We start from the raw sequence: 6,034 nt of genomic DNA, 5'->3' as shown, positions 1-6,034 counted from the left end.
TAATATCTGAAATATTAGAATATAAAAAGAAATAATAAAATTTTATAATATAGGCGTATTCTAATTCCCTATTTATTTAGAAACATTTCTATTAACTTAAAGAATAATATAGGAAATATATAAATATACTAAAGATATTAGGAAAATATAAAATAAGTATTAATAAAAAAGAAGTTAGAATAATAGAATTAAGAAATAACTTAAAATAAGATATTACTTTTTTTAAAACTAATTTATATCTCTTTCAAAAGCTAATTATATTTATTTAGTACTTATTAAAGTCGACTTTATATAATATAAAACTATTTAGTTAGTTAGAACTTTAAAATAATATTTATATTTATAAAAGTAATACTAAAAATATTAGAATATATAGAAAAAAGAATTATAAAATAATATAAATAGAATATATAATATTATTATTAAGTTTAAAATAGTTAATATTAAAGTTAATATAAAATATAGAAAAATTAGGTATTTTGAATTAATATTAAGAATATAGGAATTATTTAAATAATATTTAATAATAAGAAATAGATTAATAATAAGAATTAGTAAATTATATTAGCTTTTTAAAAAAGTAACCGGTTTCTAGTAATAAAATAATATTATAGTTAAAGAAAGGGTTTTATATAAAAGAAGTTCTCTATAGAAATAGAAATATATAATATACTAACTAAGCCTTAGTATATACTTTTAAAGTAGTTATAATATATGCCTTAAATATAGCTATAAATATATAAGAAAAAAAATAAGTTTTCTAATATAAGATAGGCTTTAAATAAGCAAATCTAGCTTATCTAATATTTAAGAAATTCCCAGAATTATATATTATTAAGTATTTTCGGAAATAACTATTAGGTTTAATAAGGTTTTCCTTTCCTTTTATAGGGCTTCTAATTTAGCTATTTCGTCTATATATAACTTCTAATTAGGAAATTTATTTAAATATTATAAGGAAACTTATAATAGTAATTTAAGTTAAAGTCGAGATTTATAAATATTATAATTAAGCTTTAGATTAGTATAAGTTATAAGAATAGCTAGTTAAAAAGGCGAGTAAAGCTTTTAAAAGGTTTCTAGTTTAGTAAAACATATATAAAAGGCTTTTTTTCTTCTTTTTTTCTCTTTTTATTTCTAAATATAATTACTATTTATTATTATAGTTCGGAATTAAGAGTTTATAAGATAATTTCTTAATTCCTTATTTATTTTTATACTAAAAAAGATATTTTATATTTAATTTCTAAGATCTAGTAATAGAATTTCATATATTAAGAATATTATCTAGTAATAGTAATTAGATAATAATAAGAAATAAGTAATAATAAAGTTCGTCCGATTTCTAGAATAATAGTTTAATAATAATATTTTCTAAAGATTATAAATAATAGTCGGAAGAAAAGAATAAAAGATATATAAAGAATTAAAGGTAATAAGCTTTATTCTAGATTAGAAAAAGCTCTTATTATTAAATACTTTTTTTTAGTTCTCTATAAAGAAAATATATTTTACTTTCTCTAATTTTAATAACTCTAAAATATATATAATAATACTAGTAGTTTTCTTAATTTCCTAAATACTATTTTATTTATAATACTTTATAATTACTTTTTTTTCTAGTTCTATATTTATTTTAAAATATTTATTTATAAGTATATACTTATTATTAACTTCGTTTTTAGAGAAGTACTAGAATTTATTTCTTTTAATAAACTATTTAAATTAATTCCCGATATATATTTTTTAGAGTATAATATTATTAAGTTCTTCTAGTATATAGTATTCTTTTAGTTAATTTATATATCTTACTTTATATAAGCTAAGCTAGTAATATAATAGCTTTATATTTCTTAACTTATTTTAATTTATTAATTTAATATTATATATAAGAACTAGATTCTTTTTAGAAATAGGCTTTAAATAAATCTAGTAAGTAGTATTAAATTACTTTTTTTCTTTTTAATATATATTTTTTTAATTCTAACTTTTTTAATATCTTTATTTCTTATTTATATTTACTTTATATATATTTCCAGAAATATTTCTCTATTATAGACTTTATTTTATCTAAGTATTCTCTAAATTAGAAAGTATATTTTAATAAATAATATAGTATCTTTACTATAGACTATATAAAAGAAAGTAAATCTAGTTAGTTTATATATAGTAATAAATTTACCTAAGGTTTTTTTTTATTTATTATAAGTATAATAAGTACTTAAATAATTAATTAATATTCTTTTTTAATTATATTATTTCTCTTGAAATTATAAGCTAAAATAATAATTTTATTAATTTCTAGCTTATTAAGTTCTTGAATTACTACTTCTTTAAATTCCGATCTATTATTTACCTTAAGCTATCTAAATAAACTATATTTATAAATAATTTCTTCCTAAATAAACTCAGTAATCTTCTTACTAGTTAGGTTTTTTAAAGATCTAGCTTTAACTTATTCTAAGAAGTTATTTCTAGTAATAACTAATAAGTTATATTCTTTATAATTTAGTAATTTAATTATATTAATCCTAAGATAATAGAAAAGAAATATAGCTTTTATTAGATATAGAACTTCTTTTTATTTTTTTTTATTCTTATACTAATAGACTTTATAAGTATTAATATTGGTTTACTAGTAATATATAATACTATTATATAAGTATAGAAATACTAGTTATATTAGTTAGTAAAGTTATTATTATTATTTAGAAATAGGAATTATAGTATTAATATATAATTCCTAAATTTATTAAGCCTAAAGAGATCTAGTCTACTAGTCGAGTTACTAATAGAACGCGAGGTTATATAACTATATTCTATATTCTATATCCTATTACCTATATCCCGTATCCCGTATTTCATAACTATATACGTGACTCCTAAAGAAATAGCTATACTAATACTAGAAACTCTCTAAAAAATGCGAAAAATAGTACCTCTCTCTAATTATATATAAGTTCCCTAATCCGGCCTAGTACCAGATTTCCCAAACGTTTTATATATCTATATTACTTCTAAGGTTTTTTTAATTTTTTAATTTTTTTAGTTATATACTAAAGGCTATAGCCTTTTATATATAACTTCTCTTTCTATAATATTCTTCTATCTCATATATCTATTTCCTGCCTTATTTGTACTCGACCTATTTCTCTATATTTAATTATATAGTATTCGTATTAATTAGGTACTTAAGGGTATTTATTAGCTTTAATTTTATTATGAAATCGGCAGAATTCAATTCTCCTTTAATCTATTTAACTTTTGTAATCTCTTATTATTTATATATCTAGTAAAGATATATTATATTAATTATTAGATACTTTTCTCGAGTAGTTCCTAATTTAATGAGGTATTTATATAATAACTTCGAATTTATATAAACTATTAGTAATAGTTCTATTTCTAGTATTCTATTAATTATAGATTTAATTAAAGCGCCTATATTAAAACTATAAGCTATATTATAGAGTTCTAAAGCTAGAATACTTCTAGTAATTTTTTTATATTTAGTAGAGAACTAGTAAATAATATTAGTATATTTAGTTCTATTTATTAGAACTAGAATATATCTAATTTAGGAAAAGAGATCTCTATTATTTATAAATAAAGCATCTATAAAAACAATTAAATATAAGAACTTCTTTACTAGCTTTATAAATCTTAGTTCTCTAGCGGCATTCTTAATTTGCTATTAAATGCGCTTATTAAATATTCTTATATTAGTTTCTGAGGGTTTAATAGCTTAAGCAATAATTAATAGGTTATATAAAGCTTCTAGTTAATAGACTAATATAATATATACTTCTCTAGTATATTAGATAATATATTAGTTCTTAATAAAGAGATCTTAATAAATAATGCCTCTATTACTTATAGTAATAGTATTTTTTATAGAAATAGTTCAGAGGTTTTTATATTAATATTTTTATATAAGAATAATTCTAGTAGTATTTATATAAATAATACCTCTATTAAACTTAAAATTATAATTAATAGTAAGGTATTTACGCTTCTTAGCTAAGAACTTAGCCTTATAGAGCTTTAATTACTTTGCCTTTATAAAATTATTAGTTCTAATAAATAGGGTATTATTAGTTTAAAGACTAATAATTTTAAAGAATTACTTATTATAGAGGAGATAAGAATTATAAGTTAATTATTCTATAGAAAGCTTATTAATATAATAGAAATAGTAAGTTTTAAACTAGTAGTTCCTAGCTTCCGGTATACTATATAATAATTTTATAACTTTTAGAACCGAATTATTATTTAGATTTAGCTCTCTAGTAAGCTTATAAAATAAATTAATATAAAAATTATAGTTAAGTAAGGTTATTAATTAAATATAAGCTTACGAGATATTATATAAATATAGTTCTATAATATCTATTATTATAGTAATAATACTAAGAATAATTCTTTAGCTAATATATTAAATAGTAAGTAATTATATTAATATTATATATTTTTTATTATTATTATAAGCTTAAATAACTAGTCGTGACTTCTTAAACTCTTTTTCTATATCCTTATTCTTAATCTTATTAATAAACCAGGAATTAAAGATATATATCTTTTTTAATATCTGAAATCTAAAAGTAACCTCAAATATATTCTTTTTTAGGAGACTAGTAATTTTAACTTAATAGAAGTTCTTATATAAGTTATTATCTTATAGAAATACCGTAAAATCCGGGTTCTTATAAAGGCGTCCTTTATTATACTTTAATAAAATAGCAGGAATAATAGAAGAAATTATACCTGTATTACTTTTAGCCTTATTATAGAGTTCGGAAATAGGTTTAGATTCGGGGCTATTAGTAATAACCTTAATATCTCCTATATAAAAGGTAATATTACTATATAATAGAGCTAGTACATAGTTCTTTCTATTAATGGCTACTAGCTTATATAATCTATTCTAATTACTAAATTAACTAGTATTTCCTTTATATTATATAAGAATATCCGAATTTAAGGAAAGTTTATAAATATTAGTAATACTAGAACTATTTCGGGTATTTAGGGTATTTGTAATCTGGTATCTAGCTTAAAACTTCTGAATTTCTACTATTACTTTCTTAAGTACTACTAATTACTATAATATAATTAGTAATAAGGTATTATATTTAGTTATTTGAGATAAAGTACTATAAACCAAAAGAATTAGAATAATACTATCGGGTCTAATAAAATTATTAATAGCCTTAAAAGCTATTTAGAATGCGATATTCTTATTAATTCTAATAATTTTAGCTATAATAATAAAGTAAATATATTAAATCAGGCTATAATAGTATTCTATAATTCCGATAGAATTATAAGCTTTTATAAGAATGATTTTAACTTTAGTTCCTATAATATTTATAAGTTAAGTAAACTTCTTACTAGTAAACTACTTTCCGGTATTTACTATAATCTAATTAGAAAAGCCTAAATAGGTATTAATCTAATACTATTTTAAGGCATCCCAAATATATAATATACTAATATTTTAAAGCTATTAGCCGGCTTAATATCGAGTGCCTTTATTAATAATATAGAGTATAGGCTTACTAGAAATATAAAAAAGATAATAATAAAGTAGTTAAAACTAATATTATTTCTTAAGTTAAACTTGAATTATTCTAGTAATTATCCGAACTTCTGGTATTACTTATAGTACTTTATAAGGTACTTAAGGGCTTCTATATTAATATTATAGCCTGCTTATTCTAGTATATTTTAGAGCTTACTAATAGATAAATAACTAAAACGGCGGTATAGATATTATAATTTAATCTTTATAAGAAAGCAGGAATTATAAGTAAAGAATTCGGAAATAAAGCTTTATAGAATAGTATTTCAAAGCAGAAAAGAGTATCTAAAACATTATATTACAGGTATAAAGTATCTAGTAAAAGTAATAAGATAATTAGTAAGATTATTAAAATAGACTTCTAGCTTATTTATATTAGCTAAGCTAAATAGAAATAGAGTCTTTATAAGTATAATATAGAATTATACTTGCCTAATTAGTATTCTTACTATT

Source organism: Hyaloscypha bicolor (genome assembly GCF_002865645.1).
Source record: "Hyaloscypha bicolor E unplaced genomic scaffold K444scaffold_55, whole genome shotgun sequence".
NCBI lineage: Eukaryota > Fungi > Ascomycota > Leotiomycetes > Helotiales > Hyaloscyphaceae > Hyaloscypha > Hyaloscypha bicolor.
Note: the sequence above shows the minus strand (reverse complement) of the source record.